The sequence below is a fragment of the Marmota marmota genome, unplaced genomic scaffold (assembly GCF_001458135.2).
Source record: "Marmota marmota marmota unplaced genomic scaffold, marMar, whole genome shotgun sequence".
NCBI lineage: Eukaryota > Metazoa > Chordata > Mammalia > Rodentia > Sciuridae > Marmota > Marmota marmota.
The window spans coordinates 24,881,540-24,896,722 of record NW_026000249.1 but is presented as its reverse complement, the minus strand read 5'-3'; positions in this window follow the sequence as shown (position 1 = coordinate 24,896,722).

The window sequence follows — 15,183 nt, the reverse complement described above, 5'->3', positions numbered from 1 at the left end:
GCCATTTAGACACCCTCAGTTATTGACTGAGGGCTGCTTATAAATTAGGTGTGATTTATGAAGAACTGTGTTGTTCAAGTTAAGAGAGGTGTGCTCAGAACCCAGTAGCTGGGTGACAACAGCACACCAAATTCTCCATATATCCAAATCATAGAAAATGATCTTAAAACCAAAGACCCCATCCAAGGATTACCTTGTGGTCAGCACCAAAGTGCAGGAATCAGGCCCTGGGGCAGCAGAGGGATGACCTCAGCACAGCAGCAGGGACAGGGCTGCTGGTAGTGTAATTCTGAAAAGTGTGACAATCTCTGCTCAGTACGACCTCACAATCTTTCTTCCCATTGAGGCTTTGACATTTCCCCATATCCCCTGACAACACAGTCTTTCAAGGCAGGGGCTAATTTCTTCAGCAATGTTTGCTAAACAGTCTGGCCTGGCCTCTCTGGGACAGCTCCCACCCCTTACTCTCAGGAGGGGCTGGGGCTTAGGAATGTAAGGAGAGAGGGGTGGGGGGTGGAGAATATGAATGAGTAAGCAGTTGTTGACATTCCAAATGTTCATGGATTCTGAACTAAACTATTGTTAAACAGGCAATAAAATATCCTAGGAGATGAGAATGGGGCCTCATGGGTTTGGGAACTGGAGCCTGTCATCAAGGATGTTATTAGAAATATGTCACAATAAGTATGGTACTGACCAACCAGTAGAGCTGGAGAGGGCATGTTAGGGCCTGTGCTGTGTGAGGTGCTAACTCTGTAGTGGCTGGCTCCTGGGAAAGGAGCAGGGTGGCAGGGCCAGCAGAGGGCACCTCCAGAGTGTGTAGGAAGCCCAAAAGAGCCTGTTTGTTGACCAGTCCGTACCTGCAGAGTGAACTAGAGTCAGCATCAGGAATTCCCCTCAGGACCACCAACATAGACCACCAGCACCTCACACAGCTTCTCGTGTGGACGTGGGGAAGCATTCTGTGCTGGCAGGCAGGTGAGCAGGCTGCCTTCTCACTGTGAGAAGGAAAGGCTCTCAGCAGGAAGGGCTTTACAAGATGAAAGGTTCCCCTCTGGGGAGATGAAGATGTGCTATCTTTAGGAGAATGAACTAGAAAAGCTTCTACTCTCCTCCAAGAAAAATGTTTCCCCTTTGTGGTAAGACCAGGACTGAAAGAAGGGCTATTCACCCCCCACTCCATCCCCCGCCCCACAGATGCAGTATGGGGATTGCAGGTTGGAGATGGGAATATGGGCAAGATTTAGCACCCTACACCCCCCACGATGGGGCATTTTGTGTGGTACACAAACCCCACAACTCTTCAGGGTGGCCCTGCTAAATCCTGACTGTACTTCTCAAGGTTATGTCACTTTGTCCCCTAAGCTTACTTCTTTCTTCATGAGCATTATACCCCACCCCAGTTAAATATTAAAAAGTTTAGGCTTTATACCCATGAATTTTTTTTTTACCCATGGAAATTGATTGGGCTTTTGTTTTGCAATTCATTTTACCTTTGGTAACTTTAACACAGGACAGCAATGTAGTGAGAGAGACAGCTGGCTAAGTAGATGGCTCTGTGGCAAACAGGGTGCTTCTTTCCATGTCAGGTCCACTACTTTGAACTCAAGGTGGCCCCTCCATTCTCAGAGCAGAAGGAGAAGCAGCCAGGAATGGCATGCGGTCCTGTAGTCATTCTGCTAACATCCTGCTGGGCGGCCTATGGGGATCACTTGCAGAGGTAAGAAGATGACTCTGTCCACAGCCCATTGATTTCTTGGCCATGGTACCAGAAACTGTCAAAAGATGCTAGTTGTGGCAAGGGCTGTTTTGTGACCCATTCTTTTTCCTGCTGAACCTCAATTTGTCAAGGCTCCAGACAGTCTGTGATGACATTTAGTCACTATGATCTGGGCTGGGTTCGGGTTGTTGACTTGATTTCCATGTTAGTACATTAATATTCAGTGTAACCATTGTGCATATTTATACCAGACTATATATCTTGGGCAATTCCAATATCTGAAGATTTAGGACCTCTGCTTTCAGAGGTTTCAGTGATATATATTACAAGACAAGGCTATGACAGGCTCAGAGCAAGGTGGCAAGATAATTGGTTTCCCACTAACTACCCTCAGCAGTGTCCAGCAGGTCACCTCACCCTCTGGAAATCGGTTCCGTCTCTTGCAGGTGAAATGTTTTATGACACTGTGGGTGTAAATCACACTATCTTGAAGGCAGACTTGTAATTCTCCCAGGGCATTGTACAGCAACACTATAATTCTTATGGGAGGGGATTGTATTACCAGCATCAAAGTCACCCTGGGCTTCCCCCAAGTATAGAGTCAACTATGTAGTACAGAGTCAAGATTGCTGAACCAGTCACAGCAGTGCCTAGGTACATGTCATCTCACCCACCGCACACTTGGAAGTGGCGGAACTCCTACTGATTATCTTGTTTGCATCCCCCACCCCATCACTCTACTGCATTCGACAAGGCAGGGCTCCACCTGTTTGTTCCATTCAGACCCTGCCCACCAATACCAATGCACCAATGGTGTTGGAATACTCCTAATTGACCTGTTCACATTATCTGTCAAGGCACAATAGTAAGATGACAAGGGCTCTTCCTCTTTACTGTTTACTCCCCAAGCTCAATTGCACTACAACTCTGAACATTTTGCAATCGTTTTTTTTTTTTTTTCTGTGTTCAAATGGTAGCCACTGTAAATCTGATGATGTGATGTCTTTCCTCTCTTCCCCATTCACACAACCCTGATGAAATACGTGACTGAAATGATGGTTTGGTGTTTCTTCCCCTAGCCCTATTCATGTGCCCTGTCCTCAGTAATAATGCTGTGAGGATTTTCATGTTGATTTATTTATTTTTTCCTGTTCATATCTTTTATGGAGTTCTTCTACTGGACTCTTGAGGTAGGACTATTCTTTGTCCTTCTCACATCCTGCACCCAATTCCATCTGTGCACTGATAGAGCAGGGATCACTCTCTTTCCCCTGTTTGAATTTTAGTGTGGTTATACCAAGGTACTAACTGCATAGGGCTCTTTCTACTCTTTCTTTTGCCATGTTCACATTCTAGCCCAGCTATATCTCTGTACTCATGTTCTCCCATCCTCTTTATCCTGTTCACATCCTCTGAGCAGCTACACTATTACAATTATGGTTCAGGCCTGCCATTTTTTGCATGAATAACATCCACTGGCCAGTTATGGTAGTGACACTGGTGCATGGATGGGGCAGGGATCCTTCTCCTTGCCCCAGGTCAAATATTGCTCAGTGACCCCTCTGAGCTAATGCTGTAGAAATCCTCTTATTTGACCTTTAACCTTCCCAGTGAACTTACACCTCCACAGTTATGGTATGGGGCTGTTCTTCCGTGCCCTGTTAATATCCCCGTGCACATTAAAACACTGAAGCTATTGATCAAGGTGTTTCTCTATTCTATTCTCTGTTCACATTTCTGTGTCCTCAGCCCTGTTCCCATTCTCCTCTGATGAAAGATGATACTGCATCCTCCTCTTTACCTGTACAGTTGCACCACTACACTGAAGGCTGATAGTTGCAGGTGTTAATCTGTTTATCTCAATAATGTACCCTGTTGCACCACAGGAATGGGGCATCAGAACTTTTTTATCTTGGCATTGTTAACATGCTTTTCACTGTACCCTGTACTTATGGGAAAGAGTTTCATTCTTTGCCTTATATAGCCCCTGCTAGCCTCTCTCTCCACCCTCCCCACTACATACTGGCACTGGGGGTGAGGGGTCAGCAGAGTTGTGCATCTGCCTTGAGTATCTGCAGAGTTGTACAGGTGCCCAGAGTGTGCCAGGTCGCTTTCTCTTTGGCTAGGGAACTCAAGGGAACATGGTTACTGGAGTTGTGCATGCATACTGCTGTGCTGGCCACATCAAGTTGAATGTAGTTGCGCCTGCGCACATAGGTGCTAGCCGTGCCACCTCCTCTTTGAAGAGGGCTTCTGCCACAGTACAACCCATTTCCTTTGCCTTTTTGCCATCTCCTGAATGAGTTCAGCACTACAATGATAGACTGGTCCTTGTCCTTATTACATCATTGTACTCTCTTTGCATTGTTCACATTCTATCATTACTTCATTGAGGATTTGGGGGACCTCCTCTTTATCCTGGTCATGTACCCTGGTCAGTTACTTCACTGGACTGAAGGAGGGGGGTCCATCTTTCTCCTTGACATCTTCTGTGCTGATACTCTTAAGGCAAAGTTCCTCTTCTTTTCCTCATGAACAAGACTACATATTGTTCAATTCCTTTTAAATGAAATTTCCAGAAAAGGTGAATCTATAGAAAGGTCAGTGGTGCCACGGCTACAGGATAAGGAGTGAGAATGATTGCAAGTGGACTTGAAGGGAATTTTGGAGGTGATGGAAAAGTTCTAAAACTGGATTGTGATGATTATAAGATTGTATAAATCTACCAAATATCATTGAATTGATGCTTACGATGTGTGAATTTTATGGTAAGCCAATTATACTTTAGGAAAGAAAAGGAGAGAGGAAGGGAAGAAAGGAAGGGCGGTAACAAGCAAGCAAGTGTGCCCAGAGCCAGGAGAGATTGACAGGATTTAACTGGTACCAGCAGTTACAGCAGCACTAATCCCAGTTTGTGCCTGGAAGGTGAGCATAGGGCTTGGTCCTCACACCACAGATGGGACACATGGGCTGTGCATGCTGTGGTCACCACTTTTCTCCCTATCAAAGAAGGTTGACTTCCTCAAAACCTGCTATTGGAGTTATAGACCACTTTAAGAACACAGAACTACCTATGGGACATTGTTTCTGTAACTAGGGTAACAGGGCTCTGTTTCTGTAACTGGGGTGACTGGGCTAACTGATTGGTTAGGCTTCCCTCCGCTTGACTGCACTCTTCCCCTTCTGTAACCTGGCTTGCTTGCATTGGCTAGACCCCCGAACATCCCTTTTGTGGTTTTCAGGCTTATAAGGAGTGCCCTTGTAATTGTTTGGGGCTGATCAGGGGAACAGCTTTATGTTCTGGTCAGCCGCCACCAGTGTGCTTCAATAAAGGCTTGATTCGATTATACATGAGTGGTCTGGAAGTCAGTTTATGAAACCCTGGGACGAAGCTTTAACTATAACATCTGGGGGCTCGCCCTGGATCCATTTCTTCCCTACCCTCACGCCAAATTTGCCTCCAACACGGGCCTTTGGACCTTGGCCCTGGAGTAGAGGGGAGCTCCTGAGAGACGTTCCTCAGCCTCACTCCCAGGGCGAGTCCAATCTGTCCTAGAGGCTCTGAAAAGCCTCCTGCCGGCTGTCAGTTCTGGTGAGTCCACTCCTCTGGGGAAAAGGTCAGATTGGAGCAGTCGCTTACACCTTTCCCAAGACCGGATGAGACTTTGTCACTGTCTCCCTGGAGGCCTCCCTGTGTGACCTCATCTGTCTGTATCTGGGGGCAGGACAAGATGTTGTCTCTGTCCCACTGGAGGCCTCCCTGCGGGGCCTCATCTGTCTGGGAGCAGGATGAGACTTGGTCTCTGCCCCATTAGAGGTCTCCCTGTGTGACCTCATCGATTGTTGCTTGTCCTGTGTCTGTTCTGCTGTTCGTCGTTTCTCCAGCGTCTGCCTTGCTGTTTGTCATTTGTCCAGTGTCTGTTCGCTGGCCGTTTGTCTTGTGTTTATCTGTTGTGTGTTGTGCGTGGGCCCTTTTCTTGTTCTCATAACCGCTCTTCTTTCATCAGGACTCTTTCCCTCCTCGGACATCATGAGACAAGGAAGCACTACAGAGATCTCTACCTGGACCCCTTTATGTTGTTTTCTTAACAAATTTTAGGACTTTGTCTGTTGGTTTGTTTTTGTTTGTCCCCTTTATGTTCTGTGTTAATTTCTACCTCAGTTTGTTTCTAATGGAAAAACAATGGTCAAAACAGTTTTAACTGTGCTCACTACAGCTTGCATTAAAATGTAAAGTGCTGCCAACAGGACTAAAAAAATTGTCAAAAGTAAAAGCTAAAGGTAAAAAAAAAAAAAAAAAAGCATTCTGGAGATTGCCTTCATTTAGGAACTGGGCCAGGTGGCCAACTGGGTAAATCATGTCAATTCCTATAGAGGACAGATTAAAACTAAAATGTTTTATAAAATTATTATTCCTAAATTGTATAATAAAAAGCATAATTTTATCTAGGAAATTTGGCTTTTGTCTCTCATTATTTGCAAGTATGAATAATTCCCAACTATTAAAAAATGGTTCAAAGATTTTTCAATGTCAGGCTAAAATTTGTTGGCCGCTATCTAAGAAACCAGAAAAACCAGTTTAGAATGGAACCCCAACCTGAGGGACTCTCCCAAGGAGACCAATGGAGCTGCGTCTTTGGGAAGTTCCTTCAGGAAAAAAATAAGACCCCTTCATTTGTCTATGTTCCCTTAACTCTTTTCAGCTTTGATGAACAGGACCACCTCAGGAAAAAGGTCAGAAAAACTTTTAAAATTCTATATTTGTTAAATTCATAATTTTGATCCAATACGCGTAGGTTAATATGTTTTTCTGATTACACTCTGCTTTATTCTAAGGCCAATTTACAAGGGTTAACTCTCAATCTAATAGGTTTTAAAAAATAAGCTACAAGGCTTTTGTTTGTTTGTTTGCTTTGTGTGGGTGCACCCGTGTACTGTCTGTCTTCATATATTGCCATGTCTACATATAATTGGTACAAAAAATTGACATATGAGCTCATAAATTAAAATAAAAAAATGGATCCAAATACTTTTGGTTAATATGATTTTAAAGGTTCAATTTAAATTGTGAAAATAAATAAAAGTACAAATGTCTTTAAAGTTACTAATGCACAGTTTTGTTTCTAGATTGTTAAATATCTGTTAAATGTTAATGTCTTTAAAGTGTCTGATATCCACTGTCTCTTGGATTTTTCTTCAACAGGAAAAAAAAAGATTGCTAATACTATTCAATGCACTTGTCTGATACCTTGTTTTTAAAAAAGATTAAACGTATATGAAATTAATCATGAATGTGTTTGTTAGAGACATCTAATTATTTTACAAAGTTAAGAGGCTAACTTTTAAATATAATATCAAGTACTCTTAACTCCTTAAATTCCATAAGGTAAAATACTTAATGTTTTCATAAATTGGTAAACTAAAAAGAAATTTGAAATTATTTTGTGTTATCATAAAAACAAGGTTACTATAAATTAAAAGTTCCAACAGGTATAATTCTACATACAAGGAGTCAAGAGGTTTCAACTGCATTTAAATTAAAGTACTGTATATAACAAAATATTTCATCTTATTAAAATGGGTTAATTTATCTAAATTCAGAAATGTATAAGGGTTATTTCAAGGTGCAAACAGATAGAAGGATCAATGGATTAAAAATTATTAAAAGGTTCTAAATATAAAAATATATTTAATGAAAAACGTTTCCAGGTAAAAAGTCTTTATGTGGTAAAGTATAATTATAATACATCTAAGTAAATAACAAAAGGGCCTAATTGAGTAATATAAAGGTCTACAAATAAAAGATAAATATTAAAATGTTTATATGTAACTAAGTTGGTTATATATGAAACACAAATAGTTAAAACTATTCAAGGTTGTTCCTTAAGGACAAATATTAATGTATTGATATATTTATATGTTAAAATGACAAAAACTTCTAAAAATATTAATTACATTGTGTCTGTTAAGTTTTATCCCCTAGAACATGTAATCTTGGAGAAATTAAGTTTTGTACATCTGTGGTTAACCAGCAACTGTTATTTTTCTTTTAAAGATTTTTCTTTAAAAGCTAACCTTGGTTAATATAAAAACATCAATAAAAGTGTGGTATATTACTCTTCTTTACAGATTAAATGTGTTCATATCTTTCAGGTATACAAGACTTTAAGGTAAAAGGTTTAAAGGAACATTTTATCAAGCTGGTATTCTCCAAACTAAAATTGTCTGTAATGATAATTTAAACTTATAAGGATAATAGATTTTATTGGGGATTTATTTATATTATTTGATGTTTTGTAACCAAATCTTATGTTATCTTTTACACTAAGATATAAAAATTTAAAGATATTTTAAAAGATAATGAAAGCCTGATCTGTTTAAAGGTTAATATTATAAAACATTTTTTGCCACTTTTCCACATAAAAGAGAAGAGTGCTCAGCCTTTCCTTAATTAATGTTTCAGATGTATGTCATATTGTGCTAGCTAACATTCATACAGAGTCAGGAAACAATATATGTAAACTTTATAAAACGATATCTAAAAAGAGAGACAAAGATCAGCTTCAGAACTAAAACACTTTACCTAAGATTTGTAAAGAGCCCTGCCTTACCTGAGATAAGGCTCTGCCTCCCACCTTATAGCATGTCAAAATGACTTCAAAGTAGGCCATATTTCAGTTGATTTAAAGTTATATTCAAAGATTAATTTTATTGAAAAGATTACTATGATCTCAAATAGAAAATATAAAATATAACTTAGCCAAGGTTCAAAATTATATACAAGCTAAATATGTTTTTACTGTTGTTAATTTCATTTGTATTTTCATTATAACTGAAAGAAAAGTGACCATGACACTTGGAGCGACCAAGAGATCTTTATTGTGGCAGTGTCTGATTAACAGAAAAAAAAAAGAGAGAGAGAAAGAGAGTGAGAGGGAGAAGAGAAAGCAAGAGAGGGGTACCTGGCAGGAGAGAGTTTTTATAACCCAAATCTAATGGGCTCTCTGGGTCTGTAAGCTGACTTGTTGGCATACAGTGATTGTATCATACAGTAGTTGCTAAGGGTATCATCTTCTGCCTTCAGGCAGACCTGGCAGGGGTCAGATGTGGGTTTTGTTGTACTAGATGGGTGGGGGTCAAGTGTTCAGCCTAGAGTGGGGTTGAGTGTTCAGACTTCAGGCAAACAAGCGAGGCTAACATTTGTTCAGCCTGCTCCACAACTAACAATAACTGATGCCTGTTAATATTTTACAGAGGTAATACTTCATGAACATACAACCTAAATTAATTTGAGATATTAAGCCATCATCTGTAGACAGATAATAATTAAAAGGGATTAAATTAACTGTAAAGGGGCTAAGGTTATGGCTCAGCAGTGGAATGCTTGCCTTGCATGTGTGAGGCACTGGGTTCAATCCTCAACATCACATAAGTAAATAGATAAGATAAAGGTATTGTGTTATGTATAGATTAAAAACAAAAAAAATATTAACTGTAAAGTTATAAACATTAAAGTGAAAGCCCAGTATTCTTACTTTAAAACTGGTAAAACTGACTTGCTAGATGTTTAAGGCCAAACTTAAAAATTAAGGTTAAAATAAAGGGGCCAAGAAAACCAATATTTGGCTCTTGCCCTGAGTCAGCCTGAACCCAGGACAGGGGGAAGAGCTTTACAACTCTGGGCCACATAACCTCCCGATAAGGGAGATTAAGGAGACCATTAGAGAACAGAAAGCCAATCAGACTGCAAAAGAGGAGGGTCATTAAAAAGGGGAGACATGCCTGATTCTTCCTAGGGAAGCCACATGGTCAGCAAGAACTTGACCCATCCTAATGCAGATGACACTAAAAGAGCTGAAATGCTGCTCACAAGTTCCCCAAGAGCGTCCTCCAAGGAAACTCAGCTGACTTTTACCAATAGATAAAAACAAGGTCAGTTTGACCAGCTTGGTCTTCAACACCTAGCAAAAACAGTTAAGACTAAAGCACAGCCATTCCTGGGTATTTAAAAAGAAATAATAGTTATTTTAATGTAACTTAAGATGTACACTTGCGTTAGCACCCTCCAAAAAATAAGTAAGACTGGAGGCAACAAAAGAGAAATTCTTAGGCAAAAATGCCTGATAATAAAAATTGCCAGAGCCAGAAGTTTTTAGTCAGTTTAAGGCCTACAGATCTTCCTAACCTCCTAACAGGTAGATGCAATCAATGTTTATTAATATAATTATCTAACCCTAAATAGCAAAGGGATCTTTACTGAACACAGAGGTCATGCCAAAAAGGTATTTTTATAAAAATCAGATGACATTAACAATTTAATTTAACTAAATGTTGTGTCTACATTCCTGATAATTCTGACACTGTTAAAGATTTATGTTTTATAAAAAAAGGGCCTTATTAGGCTTTGTTAGGCCTTGTTATGGGGACAATTTCTCAGGTCTTCTGCCTCCTGGTAAACAATTATTAATTTCTATCATTTTCATGATATTCATGGACAGGTTTTCAGATGCTACAACTGCTATTTTGTTTTAATCTTATTTCAGTACTCATGTCTTTTTGTTTCTCTCATAGAAGTGCCCACCCCCAGGTGAATTTACATCCTGTTCTTCCTGAACCAGATTTTTACCATGGATTCCTTGACCCACTCTGTTTCTAAAAACGGACTCCAAACTGCTGACCACTGCACATCACCCCCTCTCAGCTCAAAGCAGCAAGAACAGTCATCACCCTTTTCCTTTACAGCAGTAGGAGGTCCCTAACATTAGAGAAAAAAAATTATGGTCATTATAGATATTTGCCAATATGTCTAGCTCAGGAAGATGTACCTGGGGAACTACTCCCAAGATCACATTGGGTGATCTCCCAGAAAGAGACACTTGCTTCCACAACCCAACTTATAAGTGAGACAACTCCCTGTTCACCAAAAATTGTGCTTCCTGGGTCTCACTTCAAACTCCTTGCCTGAATCTCCAAACTATCAATAACTCTGAACTATGTAACCTACTATTTTGATGGAGTAAAAGGAAAAGAACACCTGGACTTATTAAAAGGCCAGGGCCCACTGATTTATCAACATAGATGGGCTATCCACATTTTAGTTCCCCTCTGACTGGTTTGGGAATAGCTAGATCTACTGCTTTAGGAACTGCAGCTCTTATCACAGGCTCTAAAAAAAAATCAAGTCCCTTAGCCATCAAATAGATATAGATTTAGGAGAACTAAAAAGGTCAATCTCCAAACTAGAGGTTTCACTAGACTCTGTGACAGAAATAGTCTTACAAAACTGATGAGGTCTAGATCATCTCTTTCTAAAACAAGGAGGACTTTGTATGGCTCTAGGAGAAACTTGCTGTTTCTATGCAACTGGGATAATAAAGGACAGTTTGGCACTAGTGAGAAACAGGTTAAAGGATAGAGAGAAAGTTCAAGAAACTTCAGGCAATTGGTTCCAAAATCTATTCTCATGGTCCCCTTGGTTGACTACCATCATTTCAGCCATAGTTGGGCCCCTAGTCCTTCTCCTGATTGGGATTACTGTAGGACCCTGCCTCTTAAAAACCCTCTTAAACCATACACACAATAATGTAGGTGAGGTCTGACTTATGGTCTTGCGAGCCCAGAGTGGTCCCTTAGAGAAGGATGGAAAAGAAACTGAGGCCTAATGATATGCAAGATTGACATCAAACCTATTAAAACCAGTGGGGAATGTGATAGTAAAAGCAAATGTGACTCCATTTTGTTTTTATAAGTGGGACAACTCTGTAAAACAACCATGCCATTCTGTAAAACAACCATGCCAAGTACAAGGGTCATGACTGGGGCAAGATGTTCTTTTCCTTTTGCTATAGAAACCTTTAAGAACACAGAACTACCTAGTGGGACATTGTTTCTGTAACTAGGGTAACGGGGCTCTGTTTCTGTAACTGGGGTGACTGGGCTAACTGTGATTGTTTAGGCTTCCCTCCGTTTGACTGCACTCTCCTGCTTCTGTAACCTGGCTTGCTTGCATTGGCTAGATCCCGGAACATCCCTTTTGAGGTTTTCAGGCTTATAAGGAGTGCCCTTGCAATTGTTTGGGGCTGATCAGGGGAACAGCTTTATGTTCTGGTCAGTCGCCACTGGTGTGCTTCAATAAAGGCTTGATTCGATTAAATGTGAGTGGTCTGGAAGTCAATTTATAAAACTCTGGGATGAAGCTTTAGCCATAACAATTGCTCTAGGCCCCAGGTGAGGGAGCACATCATCAGGAAGGACATGGCAGAAGGAAACTGCTTGCCTCATGGTGGCTAGGAAGCAGAGTGATGGGGAGAGGACCACAAGAAGGATGAACCCTTCCACCACACTCCCCCAGTGACCAACCTCCTCCAGCCATGCCCCATCTGTCCACAGGTACCACCCTGTCAATTCAAACTAGGATGGACTGATTAGGTTACAGCTCTCACGACCTAATCATTTCACTTTCAACCACTCCTGCATTAAGATAAGAGCTTTTGGGGGACACCTTATATCCAAACTATAAGTCAGTTGTTCCTTCTACCCCTATACTGCCTGCTGAGTTTTCAGCTAAGCTGGATGCTTTCTATACCCATGCATTTCTTCCAATGTTCTTCCCTAGGCCAGGTGCTCATTTGAACCATACATTTCTCATTAAGTGCCCCCATAAGCTGACTCCTCCTTCTACCAGTGCATCTCCTGCTGAATTTTCCCCGAGGCTGTATGGCATTTCCACCAGGCACTCCTTACAATATCTTTCCCTAGGCTACATGATACTTCCAACCATGTGCTTCCTGCAGTGTTCCCTTTAGACTGCCTTTAATTTCAAACCATGCTCTAATTACCAAGACCTCCTTTTAGGCCAGCTCCAATATCTATCCATAGACTTCCCATCTAATTCACACACTTACTTGGTGTTCTCTCCACCCATGCACCTCCTATCGACTTCTTCCTGTCCGAAACACACAAATCTCCAGGCAGCCTTTGATTTTTGCATTCCCAAATTGAACCCTCAGTGAAAAATGGACTAAAAATAAAAAACTTCACAATATCTTTGGCATGTAAAATTCTCTTTGAAATTTCTCTTGGGATTCCTGGAAAGTCACAGAGATTTGTTCTTTCATTTTGTGGACACAGTGTGCTAAAATAATTAGATTTATTTGTTGCTGCTACTGACAAGTTGTCAAAACAAAACCTCTGACATCTCCAGATAGTTTTTGAGTTTGCTCTGATGCCTTCCAGAAGGTACTGTACCCAGCTAAAGGCCACAGTTCTTATCTTCAACAAAAAAGGACAGTCTCACAGCTCCATAGAAAAAGACAGGACCACCAATACCAGTACTTCAAAGAGCAGGCTTGGATATAGGTTTCTGCTATAGAAGCTTCTGATGACACAATCACCATTGAGACCATGCCAGTGGGAAGAGTCAGATTTCAAAAATACCTCAGTTGAGAAGCAGACAATTTTATGAAATCAGTCTTTGGATTCTAACTTGTCTGACTTTCACCAAATAAAATGGAAGTAAAAGTCATTAAGAATCAGTTATTGAGAATGTTTTCCTAAAAATCAAGAGACACTAATACGTTGGTATTGAAGACTTGACCTTCATTTTCCCAGGGAAATTTCTACCTCAAGGCACTTTTGTCAGGATAGAGCCTCAACAATAAGTAGAAGGGTATGGCTTTTACCTCTGCTGTGTTGTGCACTTGCCATGTAACCTTGAGTGAGCTAAATGCCATCTCTGGGCCTTGTTGACCTCAGCTGTAAGTATGGAGACCCTTTAAAATTCCTGTTCCCTTACTCCATTTGCCAATTTTCAGAAGAAAATTTTTTCTTAGTAAAATATCATAGTCTGGTGAATGTATATCACCATTACCTTTAAAATACTTTTTCTAACCCCCTAATTTTATAGCTGATGGGCCCCCAAGTAATCAACACCATGAGATCAGAACTCTATTATCCTCCCTCTCTTTTAACTGTTTTCAACCCTTTGTGTCAAGAAGAGCCTCCACAGTTGACTTGGTGAATTCCTTTCATTCTATGTTTCAGAATTTAAATATCTAATAACTGCAATGTCTGACCTTTCTTCCTAGTGCTAACTAGTTTCCTTTAGTCGATTTTGCTTTAACAGAAATTTAGAGATCTTTTCCACCAATGTTATTATAAAATCCATATTGTGCAAAGAAATTAATCTTTCTGTTTTTGTGAAGGATTCTGAAGGTGAAACTCTTAAAATAATACCAAATGCAGGTCCTATTCACAGCTTCTTCTTAGATTTAAAGTGTAGCCCTGAAAGAACAAAAAATAAAACAAATTCAGTAAATACTGGCCCTAGCCTAAAGATAGTTTGAGAAGTACTCTACTATTTCATTAAATGAGAGGACTGATTATTTGAAAATTGTGGTTTTGGAATTAATTCATGGTGATAACATCAAACTCAAGTACTATAGTAATAGCCTGATGTTGACTGTAAATGAGTGAAGTACATCACACCTGAAACTCAAAAGACAGGGATGTGGACTGTGGCAAACCAGAGACGTTTATCCTAATAGGACAGCACTTTGTCATCTCCGGCTGGATGTAGCCATGTGCATGCCCAGATATTTTGATTTATCAATGGAAGAAAGAAATTCAGATATTCAAGTATAAAGTTCTTGATTTTTAAATGTGAGCAGCTAACTAATTTTCTTTTAAAACATCTGTTTAGGCCTAGCAAATTTATCTGCTGTTTGGATTAGGTATATAAGCTGCCACTTATTAATTTCTGCATTAGGTAATAATGTTTCTGAGTTTAGTACAATGATCTCTCTCTCTCTCTAGAATCTTATTTTGGGAGTAACAGAGTTCTCATTTTAAAGAGTCAGACCATTTCTTTCTTTGGCTACTTCCTTTCAGATCTGTCACATTCCGGGACAAGTGGATATGGGCCTTCACAACACCTAAGTTCCTAAAGGTTGTTTCCAGTGGAAATTCAGCCTAGGACTTAGGCCTTGAGTTCAAACTAATGCCAAGACATTGTCTACCTACAAGTTCTTTTTTTTTTTTTCTTTTTCTTTTCTTTTTTTTTATTGTTGGTTGTTCAAAATATTACATAGTTCTTGATATATCATCTTTCACACTTTGCTTCAAGTGGGTTATGAACTCCCATTTTTAGCCCATATACAGATTGCAGAATCACATCAATTACACATCCATTGATTTACATATTGCCATACTAGTGACTGTCGTGTTCTGCTACCTTTCCTATCCTCTACTATCCCCCCTCCTCTCCCCTCCCCTCCCCTCTTCTCTCTCTACCCCCTCTACTGACCTTCATTTCTCCCCCTTGTATTATTTTTCCCTTTCCCCTCATTTCCTCTTGTATGTTCTTTTGTATAACCATGAGGGTCTCCTTCCATTTCCATGCAATTTCCCTTTTCTCTCCCTTTCCCTCCCACCTCTCATCTCTGTTTAATGTTAATCTTCTTCTC